Below are 13,074 nucleotides of genomic sequence, written 5' to 3' on the forward strand. Positions count from 1 at the left end.
GGCATGGCACAGTTTTTTCACTACATGGAGTTAGTGAGACAGGCAACAAGGGAAAAGCTTTATTTTGACAGATGATTTGGGCAAGGTGCAGTTTAATGCAATGCATACTCATTACAAGCGCAAAATATGACTGTTAAGTAAACGGGATTAAAAGCGATTGAATGTTACTTGACGACTTAATCCCAGATGCTGCAAACAGCAGCATATATACAGTGCATTAATATACATTTATGCATATGTACAGGAATACATGTCAAGTACATACCGTAATTTACATAGCACAGATAATTTCTCAGCTTCACGATACTTCGACGTATAAAATGTAACTGCTAACAGTTTTGTTACATCAATAAACCGAAAATAACAGCATAAGTCAAGGCGCAGTAACAGACTTCTTTGCATACATTAACGTTCAAATAGCTTCAAGCTGAAACTTATCAGAAAAATACGATTCCGGCATTTGTTTTCAGTAAACTAGAAAGCGCGCAAGCATTCGAACTTTCCCAGTTGGATGCGAAGCGCACAGAAGGAACTAAAAGACATTTTTAGACTAAGATTTATGTATACCACGTCACATCCTCCAATATGACCTCAATGTGCAGTTATTTCGTGCATCGCTGTCGTATTGCGAACTATTGAGTGCTGTGTGGGTTTTTTCTCTCCGTCGACGTACCATTTGCGTTAGACAAAAAAGAAAAAAGCCTCCAATGACACATACTAACAGAAATGAGGTTTTACGTGCGAAAACCATGATCTGATGATGCATGCCGCAGTGGGAGACTCCGGTAATTTGGACAACCTGGGGTGCTTTAACGTGCACCTATATTAAGTAAACAGGTGTTTTCGCATTTCGCCCCGTTAGAAATGCGGCCGCCATGGCCGGGATTCGATAGCGCAACCTCGTGCTTAGCAGCCCAACACCATAGCCACTAAGCAACCACGGCGGATGCATATCAAGAAGTCCAAATCACCACACTGGTCGTATCGTAAAGCGATTGGGAGTATTGTGGCGCAATTGCAGGACTGTCGAGTAACTGAAGATGGGAAAATAAAAAGACTACAGTAAGGCTCCATTGCGCTGTGTGTATGTTGGAGCTTAAGAAAAATTTATTCGACTGAGCACAACCGCGCATGCGTGGTTGCTCGACTTTCATCACAGCGTATGAAAGCAGCGAAAAAAAAGGCAGAGCAATGCGGCATACATAACCATTTACCAAGGACAGTGCTAATTTTTTTTGATTATCGAGTAACGCAGATTTAACGTTATTACAGCTTGAGAACAATGGAACTAATTCATAATAAATCAAGTGCGTCCTTATATCGAGGTTAAGACAACATTACTAGCATGTGCAAATTCTATCACTATTTAACGCAAACGCATTCAGATGCATGCGAAGAGCAATGGAAAGACACTGCGTACAGCAAAAAAAAAAAAGTACAAGGGGAAACTGGTAAACTTAATTCGCCTCAACAGAAAAAAATACAAACGGACATTTTCTAATCAAGATTTCTTTGAGCGTGCTCGTCGCTTCTCTAAACGTTTGCACACGACTTGGCATAAGGGGAGTGCATGTAGCCCCTTCGAAGCAGCTGTTTGACAATGGCTCACGCGGTGCACATTAATCACGAAATTACACAAGTGTGCGTAATCTGAACTACAGTCGGCAGGCAACGACGTAACAGCCGCGTGAAGGGCGCCGTGGCGCTTCAGTATTCTTACCCATCTTGCAGAGTACGCGATAGTTGCGGACACAAATATCAAACTACGGCGCGGTGTAAGAGGTGAACAAGCGACGACAGCGGGTAGCACTGTCCGATAAACGACAGGCAATACATAAGTTGGACCATGTAGCTCTAGAAGAGGATGTGATGAGTCAATGGCACCAAAAAACTAGAAACAGCGAGCCAGGTGACCTTTACCACCAACCAGTCTTAAAGATAGACGTCATTATCATCATGAGCAAATCAGGAATTGTTTGTTGGCGAGAATAACCACCCTCCCCTTTCCCATTCATTGACGTTGTGTCCTTTTGTAGTGGCATGTTAATCTTTTCGAGTCAGTGATGAGCGACGTGGAAGAACAGAGAATGTGTCAAGACCGTTTCTGGCAAGAGAAAGGCGCCTGAACAATACCGCTGAATGATGAAACGAGCACAGAGATCAACCCATGGTCTAAAGCCAAAGAAACCAGCCTGAACAATACCGCTGAAAGATGAAACGAGCACAGAGATCAACCAATGGTCTAAAGCCAAAGAAACCAGCCTGAACAATACCGCTGAAAGATGAAACGAACACAGAGATCAACCAATGGTCTAAAGCCAAAGAAACCAGCCTGAACAATACCGCTGAAAGATGAAACGAACACAGAGATCAACCAATGGTCTAAAGCCAAAGAAACCAGCCTGAACAATACCGCTGAAAGATGAAACGAACACAGAGATCAACCAATGGTCTAAAGCCAAAGAAACCAGCCTGAACAATACCGCTGAAAGATGAAACGAACACAGATCAACCAATGGTCTAAAGCCAAAGAAACCAGCCTGAACAATACCGCTGAAAGATGAAACGAGCACAGAGATCAACCAATGGTCTAAAGCCAAAGAAACCAGCCTGAACAATACCGCTGAAAGATGAAACGAGCACAGAGATCAACCAATGGTCTAAAGCCAAAGAAACCAGCCTGAACAATACCGCTGAAAGATGAAACGAGCACAGAGATCAACCAATGGTCTAAAGCCAAAGAAACCAGCCTGAACAATACCGCTGAAAGATGAAACGAGCACAGAGATCAACCAATGGTCTAAAGCCAAAGAAACCAGCCTGAACAATACCGCTGAAAGATGAAACGAGCACAGAGATCAACCAATGGTCTAAAGCCAAAGAAACCAGCCTGAACAATACCGCTGAAAGATGAAACGAGCACAGAGATCAACCAATGGTCTAAAGCCAAAGAAACCAGCCTGAACAATACCGCTGAAAGATGAAACGAGCACAGAGATCAACCAATGGTCTAAAGCCAAAGAAACCAGCCTGAACAATACCGCTGAAAGATGAAACGAGCACAGAGATCAACCAATGGTCTAAAGCCAAAGAAACCAGCCTGAACAATACCGCTGAAAGATGAAACGAGCACAGAGATCAACCAATGGTCTAAAGCCAAAGAAACCAGCCTGAACAATACCGCTGAAAGATGAAACGAGCACAGAGATCAACCAATGGTCTAAAGCCAAAGAAACCAGCCTGAACAATACCGCTGAAAGATGAAACGAGCACAGAGATCAACCAATGGTCTAAAGCCAAAGAAACCAGCCTGAACAATACCGCTGAAAGATGAAACGAGCACAGAGATCAACCAATGGTCTAAAGCCAAAGAAACCAGCCTGAACAATACCGCTGAAAGATGAAACGAGCACAGAGATCAACCAATGGTCTAAAGCCAAAGAAACCAGCCTGAACAATACCGCTGAAAGATGAAACGAGCACAGAGATCAACCAATGGTCTAAAGCCAAAGAAACCAGCCTGAACAATACCGCTGAAAGATTAAACGAGCACAGAGATCAACCAATGGTCTAAAGCCAAAGAAACCAGCCTGAACAATACCGCTGAAAGATTAAACGAGCCCAGAGATCAACCAATGGTCTAAAGCCAAAGAAACCAGCCTGAACAATACCGCTGAAAGATTAAACGAGCACAGAGATCAACCAATGGTCTAAAGCCAAAGAAACCAGCCTGAACAATACCGCTGAAAGATTAAACGAGCACAGAGATCAACCAATGGTCTAAAGCCAAAGAAACCAGCCTGAACAATACCGCTGAAAGATTAAACGAGCACAGAGATCAACCAATGGTCTAAAGCCAAAGAAACCAGCCTGAACAATACCGCTGAAAGATTAAACGAGCACAGAGATCAACCAATGGTCTAAAGCCAAAGAAACCAGCCTGAACAATACCGCTGAAAGATTAAACGAGCACAGAGATCAACCAATGGTCTAAAGCCAAAGAAACCAGCCAGAACAATACCGCTGAAAGATTAAACGAGCACAGAGATCAACCAATGGTCTAAAGCCAAAGAAACCAGCCAGAACAATACCGCTGAAAGATTAAACGAGCACAGAGATCAACCAATGGTCTAAAGCCAAAGAAACCAGCCTGAACAATACCGCTGAAAGATTAAACGAGCACAGAGATCAACCAATGGTCTAAAGCCAAAGAAACGAGCCTGAACAATACCGCTGAAAGATTAAACGAGCACAGAGATCAACCAATGGTCTAAAGCCAAAGAAACCAGCCTGAACAATACCGCTGAAAGATGAAACGAGCACAGAGATCAACCAATGGTCTAAAGCCAAAGAAACCAGCCTGAACAATACCGCTGAAAGATGAAACGAGCACAGAGATCAACCAATGGTCTAAAGCCAAAGAAACCAGCGGTTCGACCAATCCAAAAGCGCACTCCACAGACGATAGTAAACCATCAAACCAGGAACCTTTCAAACAGGAATGAACCGGGAAAAGTGAACTGCAACGTTGGAAATGCTACCAAAACAATGCAGGTAGCAGCGGAGCTCATGTCATACGTTCTCGATCGAAAAAAAGGGGCTCTCTCTCTCTCACACACACACACACACACACACACACACACACACACACACAGACACACACACTACAAAAGAGCACAATGAATGAATGTCCATTACTCTCGCCACCAAAAATTTACAGATTGGCTCATGAAAACAGACAGTCCAGTCCTTATTTTTTAAGTACCGAGTGGTGTCCACTTAACCAGACCTTTACTGTTCTGCTTCGTATTAACCCCATTCCTAGAAGCGCTATCCATTCGCTGAGCACCGTGCCACTCTTCTAAAAAAGAAAAGCTTGCTACACGAAACTTAAACATTCCTGCGGAAGAAGGCAACAGCGAACTGTAAGAGCACATCCGATGGACGGTCTCGGGACGGTGACCACACGCAGTCCTTCAGAGCATGAACACGCCGTCAACAAAGTGCAGGAAACCGCACAGACAGGCGTGCGACGCATTCACTATAGTGTCGGGAAGCTTGTATAGAGCACGGCAGGACGACCGGGCTGAATATAGTTGCTCGTGAGGCAAGGCCAGGAATGTTCTTGTAAATGAGAGTGCTGGAACGCTTCTCTTGCGCCACAAGCGACAGCAAACAGGGAACCTGCAATGACAAGCCCTGTTGGTTGAGCATTTGAAAACACGCAGGTGCAGTACAGCCGTGTGTACGCGATATTTACCAGAATTAAGTGCAAGGGCGCCAGGCTAAGTCCAGTCTGCCAGCAGGACGCCACTGGCGAGAGAATGTAGAAGCAGTAGCAGTCGCTCATGGAACGGGTGATGCTGGCGCCCGAAGTAATTTCTTTTGAAGCGCAGAACTGAGAGTTGAAGTGCTGGAGCATGCTAGGTACCCACCGCAGTCGAAAACAGGAGTGCAGAAGCTGTAACGACACAGTGCTTATTCGTTAAACACTGGAGAACACAGTCGGAATATAAGTCCCGTGTAAACGACATTTACCAGTAGCAGTGCAAGGCGAGGAAACAAGTCCAGTCTATCGGCAGGACGTCACTGGCGAGAGAATGTAGAAGCAATAGCAGTCGCTCCTGGAACAGGTGATGCTCGTGCCCGAAGTAACCTTTTGGAGCGCAGACCGTAGAGTCGTGCAACAGCGCGTTGGGAACGCTTGTGGACCGCAATTGAAAACAGGAGTGCAGAAGCTGTAACGACACAGTGCTTATTCGTTAAACACTGGAGGACAGTCGTAATACGAGTCCCGTGTGAACGACACTTACCAATAGTAGTGCAGGCGAGGAGGAAAGTCCAGTGAAAAGACGAAACGAAGATACAATGGAAAATAGATAATACCCGACTGGATTGTGCCTGACCCTTGTGGTGTAGAAGAGAACTGCGAAACGCGAAACTCGCCATGGTTCTTGACGCCGCAGAAACTGACAACTTCCCTTTTGAACATTTTGAAGGCAGAATATACTGGCTTAGCTGCTCAGAAAGAAACGACGCATAAAGAGGACGATGTAGTTACAAGGACTGTTCAGAAGGATGGAGAGCAAGTTAACGTGGAAATCAACGAAGTAGCAATCGGAATACCATCTCGAATATACCAGACAAATGCAGCGAGATAAAAATAGAACTGTTCAATGCGAGATGTTTCACACCTGGAAAGCAGAACGAGCGAGTTCGGAAGAATCTGAACAATAACTACCATATCGCACCATCAAGCAATTCGAGAAGACCGACTAGCAAGAAAAGGGTAGTATTTGACGCCTCGTGGTTAAGATCAGGAATGTTCTAAACTATTATCTTCAGACAGGAGTAAACTTGAATGCAGATGGACCAACACTAAATGCATTTTCTAAGAAATTCTTGCAATGACAGCAAACGTAATTAAGTTTGCGTTGATCAAGTTATGCTTGGAACAAAACCGGGCGAAAGGCATGTACATAGGAGCAAAAAAAATTGCTCCGAGCTGCAATGAATCTTAGGAAATTGATATCGAACAGCGAAGAAATGAGAATTTAAATTCGCCTCAAGGTGCCGTTCTTACGTGATGAAGCCAGACCAGTATTCTAGGAATGAACTGGGACACGGGCCGACGGTATTTTGCTTTTCCATCGATATGAAGACTCGAGTGAAATTCTCACGAAGCGATGAGTATTTCAAGCCACGGCAAAAATATTTGGTCGGCTGGAATTTCTAACGTCATGCACTGCAACAGCTAATATCGGTATTCAATGACGGGAAGAAAAAGGTGTATTGGGACAACCCTCTCCCAGACGAAGATATATTATCCATGGAGAAATATACCGAGGAAGATGAAGGACTAAATGCCTCAAAGCGCATCGACAAGAAACGGAACGTTAGCACCGACACTTTTCTCGGATGCAAGCCTGGCGGTGTATTCAAGTGCAGCATTCATGGTACTGTTATATCAGAGCGGAGACAGTGCTGGTCCTGGCAAAGAATAGAGTAGCTCTAATGAACACCGTCGTTAGTCTCGCAAATTAGAACTTGCGAGCAACAGTGAAGTATCGGACCACTTGTGCAATCGTGCTGCATTGGAGAAAGAAAATGTATAAAGCACCCGTTGAACACAGACAAGAAAAAGAATTACTCAGTAGAGCAATGGGGATACGTGAACAGTAGTGAAAAATCGAGCAGGTATAACCAGGAGTCACCGTAGAAAAGAAGTCGCAGTAACAATTTTGTGGAAGGGATTCCAGTTGCTACAGACCAATTGGCGGGACAAAATGCCGGTTAATATTGGAAGAAAAGGAGATGATTCTCGTGTGAGATACACGTCGAAAAGGATCTCGAGACGAGGCATTGAGGTTGACAGGTGCGGCAATTACTTGAATATTTGGAGAGTAAGCGCATGAATGTTTCGTTCCGTGAATATTAGAGGACAAGTTCAACGGTCCACCAAAAGCAGAAGAAATAAATACCGCCGAAACCTGCCTCATTTGGTTAGAACAATGTGTATATTGCAAGATTGCAGAAATTCAGCAAGCAAGCGAATGTGCAGATAATAGGCGAATACCAGATATTTTAAGATAAAGACCCAATCAGACTTCAAGGGCGCCTTCTGTAGGGCCCATATCAAGAGGAGCAGCACCCGATCACATGTAAATAATAGAAATCTGTCGACTATTAGTGTGACACCTATATGGACAAACTTCACGGTGGACTACGTGGCACACCGGCTCGTATAATAACGATATTTCGGGTAATCTGAGGACGAAAATAAGTGAAAGTAATACGACAGTGCGTTGTGCGGCGAAGATATAACTCCAGATCCTTGTAAGAGGAAGTACCTCCTCTTGAGGATAGAGTAACGAAGACCATATTGAAATAGCTGGTCTACGTTTCAACTGTGCGCTGGGAGTAACTACAAAAAAAACAAAAAAACAAGGAGACATAGCCAAACTGTTTGTAGCAACTTTCAGATATGCCGTGACAAGAGGTGTACACTGAGAAACTGTCGGAGACTCTTCACACCGGTGTTCTACACTATTTTCGGCGTTTCTCAGGTCGAACATTAATGTGCTCAGGAACAACGCAAGACTTCCAGGGGAACTAATAAGGGATTGAATGCGGTCCCAGCAACATTACATCGCTGAACTGAACAATTTATGACCTATGACCAAGTGGAAATTTCCTCCGCAAAACACCGTGTGGGGGCGGTTTTTATGAAAGGCTCATTCGTAGTTTTCTAGTCTACTCCGGAAAGCGATCGGTCGATGTGTACTGCATAATGGAGAGCTATATACCCGTGTACACGAAGTAGGGGGTATTATTAAGAAGCAATCGTTACCACAAGTTCACGATGGACCTGGAGAACCGATTCCTCTAACTTCTACGGACCCGATAGGCGGAAGCAGAAAACTGGGAGGAAACACTGAAGAATAGGACGGCAACCTTCGACAAAAGTGAAGACTACGTAGAGTTACAAAATCATTGTGAACTATGTGGCACTCCGAGTAGACGAAATAAATTACGGGTGAGGGAAAGAACTCCGCCAATATAACCAGGAACGGAAGAAATTCAACGTAGTCTCACTCGGAGAGAGACATAAAAAAAGCCTTTTGAAAACTGGCGAAGGAAGTTTTCGGAAGCATAAACCTAACCTCGAAGGTCGGCATAATAAATACATTTGACAGTAAATTTCATCGGAAGCCCACAAAGTTGGTGTACTTGCGGAACCGGCAAGGTGTAGCAACATGATTATGGAAAGGAGCACAGAGAACACGAACCGTAGCCGTCAGAGGAAAACACGGCTTCATTCAAAAGCAGACGTTCGGAACCTTAAATGCCACAGGGCTTATACGCCACACTAGAAAACATCCGTAGCACCATAGGAGTGTATATACATGGTACTTGTCAGAAGTGCAGGGAGTTGAACGAATCTCCATCTCCCAGCTGAAAGCCACCGGCGAGAAAAATGCAGGCGTAACACTGCCGGAGACGATGTGCAGAACCGCCCGCCAGATATGCTTGTGAATAGCCGCAATGGAAAGCAGACGGTAGGAACCTGAAATCAGACAGGGCTTGTTAAACACTCGAGAGCACAGCCATACTACGATTCTAGTGTTCACGGTACTTGCCAGGAGTAGTGCCGGGCGAGGAACAAAGTCTAGTCCACCAGCAACACTTCCCCGCCGAGGGAATGCAAAAGAGTTAAGACGGTCGGTGACTGCACGAGTGGTGATCAAGGTCATCATCTGCGACGCAAGGAGGAAAGTAAACAACCAGAAAAGAACAGCTGGAACCGCAAAGAAATGGACCACTCACCGTAGCTGTTGCACGGCCGGGCTCCGCTCCAGACCGTAGGCGACTTAAGGTCGCCGCAATAGCTAAAAGCTGGCGAGGCACTTTCAGAGTGGCGTTTGCTTCCGTGATTCCACATTTCGCTCGATAGCACTGACGCGCCCGGGCTACCTTGTCACGAAATAGTGGGGTCGGGTCGCAAGGCCATTCAGAAGGGTCCATGTCCCTGACGCACTCGTAGAGGACGGCTATCAGCTGTAGCCTGCGCAGTGCCAGCTAAAACCTGAAGCTATACGCCGCCACCCCGCAACACGTGGCCCGTCCTCTTCGATTCCGGCACGGAGAAGACCCGTGTGGCCGCAAGCCATGCCCACGAAACCTCAGGCTTACAGCTAAGCAATTTTTTAATGTAGCTATACGATCGTAGTGACCGCTAGCTAGTGCAACTGAACGAACATTTAACTTCCCTAAGGCGTGCGCCACCCTCGCCAGCTCGATCATCTAGAATATGCACAAAGACCACCTGATGAGCGTTTCGGACGCTCGATGCGAAGCTCGCAGAGACGACGCTCGCCGTGACAAGGGGTTGCTGCGCAGGTCCTGGGGTTAGTGGCCACACTCAGACTTGGATGTCCAAACGGCCACAGCCGTGGAAGGATTGTTTCTCAGAAGCATCTGATCTGGAACGTAGGGAAGAAAATACTTGGAATTTTGAGCAAAAACCAGTGCTGCCAAATTGTCACGTGTAATTTTGCCACATATGTGGGCGAAAATTTTCCACATGCCAGGACCAAATTTATTCAGAAAAGCATCTATACGCTGTGAGGAAGTCGCTTGCTGAGAACCTGTGGCCAAATTCACTGGAGTTGACTGAACTAAAACCCATTGGACAAGGAAACGCTAAACAAGCACGATGAAGTCCAAGATATGTGCGTCTGAATGGCCGGCAGTTAAAAAAAAAAGGGGGGGGGGGAGTTTCGAACCTAGGTACAGCGCCTTGATAAAATGCCTTTCACACCTCGGACATGGAGTTGTAGTGAGCTATTCACGCGTCCAAGCAATATATATCAATCAAGAAAGCTATCTGTAAATAAGAAGCTACACTTCCCGCTCCTCATCTGCATGTTTGAAGCGTCATACTTGGCTTAGAAAAAAAAATTACACGACGTTTAGTTGGTTATACATGGCCACATTTTGTCTGAACACATGATGACCCAGAACGTACGAAACTGGTGGTCATAACTCCGTAGTGGAGAAATTCAGCGCCTTAACGAACGCTCTAACCTGCTTTGCTGAAACCGCTTCCAAAATTTATTCTTACTCGCACCGGAGACTCATGTTGAATTCCAATGGTAGATCGCGAGCGCTCGGCCGGATCACGAACGGAGCGCGTCGCTCCGACTGAGATCGCTCTCATCTGCTCGCACCATATCTGCGAATGGAACGCATGCGCTCCCGCGGGAGCACTTAGTACAGGAAAATCATGTGAGAGGGCGCTAGAATAGAGAGAGGAACAAGCGCTTGGAAGCGCAACCCACAACCCCATTTCACTGTGCGTGTCAGAAGAATCATCACTCGACTTGGAAATTGTACTGTGTGAGTCAGAGCTGTCTTGGAGCGCGAACAAAATCGCACGGCGCGAAGCGTCGTCCACGTTTCCAGTGTCCGCGACCGGAAACAGGCGACCGTGACAGGAAGCAGAGGCGGGTGAAGGAAATACGTCACGAGGATTTCCGGTCAAATCTGCCGATTTCGGCGGAGCAAATATTTTTGCTCCACGGAGCAATCCGGGATCAGCGGCTGGTCCCAATCTGCCATTGGAACACACAGCTCACGCTCCCATTCTGCCATTGGAACAGGATTGCTCCATACAGAGCAGAAAAACTTGATCTGGATCTGCCATTGGAATTCAACATCAATAATAAGTGGCCGAGCTCGCTTACGTGAGCTTTTGGTAATGCGTGTCATTGTAACTTGCAGTCAGCTGCAGAAAGAGCAACCGAAGCTGGCCACCCGTAAGATGGCATTAGAAATGTCGCAAAATAGCGTCCGTGTAATAATGCAGGCATGCCTCATGGACTTCAGTTGTCTGCTAAGATGAACAACTACTATTGCCCATATTTGTACACTACATTTTTTAGGCTTGTAGCGCAGCTCAGAAAGAGCAAAAAGGGAGGTGGAAGGGGTAAAAAAGGGAACGGAGAACAGAGTGAACGTTCCCTATCATTACCCCATCCACCTTTTTTGCCCTTCCTGAGCTGCGCTACAAGCCTAAAAAGTCCAACTCCAACTCCAACATACCAACTCGCCCAAACTGCCACGCCTTTCTACACTGCAGCACAATTACGCGAAAAAACAACTTCTGACGTCAAATTTAACACGTTTTTCATTGCCAGAATAATATTTCCCCCGAGATCTCGGACATATTGTCCACAATACGTAAAATTGCCCACCTTTTGGCAAAACTGCCTCGGGCGTCCTCCTCGCTCACCGCCATCCAAAACGGTCATCTGCAAAACGAAAACAGCAGCGTGCTTATTGTTGACCACTCGAAGACAGAGCCAAAGTACGAGAGGTCAGCACGCGATACTCACCAGTAGTGGCGGGCGAGGAGCAAGGTTCGGACTGCCAGCAGGACGCCATGGGTGAGGGATGGTAATTAAACACGGTCGGCCAGAGTACGAGTGATGCTCTAAGCTATCTCCCGAAAGGGACGTTGGGAGGACGGCAAACGGGGAGCAGCCCACTGGTTAACTTATCATGGGCCTAAATCGAACGCAGACGTCGGGATCCTGAAAAGACAGTTTCCGTACTGAGCATTTCCACAAGAACATCCGAAAGAGTTTTGCACTAAAAAAAGAGTTCTCGGTTTCTTGAAAAAGCATGAAAGTGATCTTGCGTCACCAGTGGCGTTTTGAACGGGACATGTTAACTGAGCTACGAATGTTGCAAAGGAAGCAATAATAAAACATGCAACGGTAGTTGAATGCAGCATGAATATTTCTGTACCTAAGATAGGCCTTTGATGAAGTCAAATACTAAGCACTTTTCAGGGAGTTTTCTTACAGAATTAGTGGGTGGGGGCTTAATTAGAAACTGTCTCCAAAATAGTAGCAATGGGTTTCATGGGTGCATCTATCTCCGAACTAATGTCAATGGCTAAAGGTGTATCACAAGGGTATTTTAGGGCAGCTTTTATTTTTGCTTTATAAGTAAATATCGCTACCATTCCACCAATAGAAAAGAAGGTTTTGTACGCGGATGACATGAATTGTTTCGTCTAGCGCCGACTTAACGGATAAAATCAAACCAGTGGTTAAGGGAGTTGTCAAAGTTGGCAGATGTGAACGAGCTTCAATTGAACTGAAGCCCATAAAGCAAAGCAACGTGAATATTTTTTTTAAGGTTTCTAAGCATGGGAGTAAACCCTTAAGGTCTAGCGGCATTGATCATATAGAGCAGACAAAGTATAATATTGGATGATTTTCATCACTACCTTGGAATGACCACGTTGGCAATTTAAGCGTGAAGCGATCTGGTAGAATAGGTGCTTTAGGAAGGACGAGACCAAATGCCACTTAAATGCAGGTCAAGCCCATCTTCGATACGATCACAGATGCAGTATGTATTGCCATGTGGAGCACAACTTCTAGTACTAAAAAGGCGAACGACGAAATAAAGCATTTCCTTTCACTTTAAACTTGCCGAAGAACAGACTACTAGAGATTCCCGAGATGGTTACAAATTGCTATTCGCAATCCAAGCACACAC

The 13,074-nt window shown here is 45.6% G+C and overlaps 1 long non-coding RNA gene across 1 annotated transcript; it reads right to left on the minus strand.

Annotated features, from left to right (window-relative positions):
* Positions 1–4,286: 4,286 nt before the first annotated feature.
* On the minus strand, positions 4,287–12,056 carry LOC129384800 (uncharacterized). The gene is made up of 6 exons (XR_008612439.2): positions 11,898–12,056; positions 11,757–11,813; positions 5,814–9,983; positions 5,539–5,738; positions 5,261–5,461; positions 4,287–5,184 (listed from the first exon to the last, which is right to left on the minus strand). It is a non-coding gene; the product is annotated as an uncharacterized lncRNA (long non-coding RNA).
* Positions 12,057–13,074: the final 1,018 nt, after the last annotated feature.

The sequence above is a fragment of the Dermacentor andersoni genome, chromosome 5 (assembly GCF_023375885.2).
Source record: "Dermacentor andersoni chromosome 5, qqDerAnde1_hic_scaffold, whole genome shotgun sequence".
Taxonomy (NCBI): Eukaryota; Metazoa; Arthropoda; class Arachnida; order Ixodida; family Ixodidae; genus Dermacentor; species Dermacentor andersoni.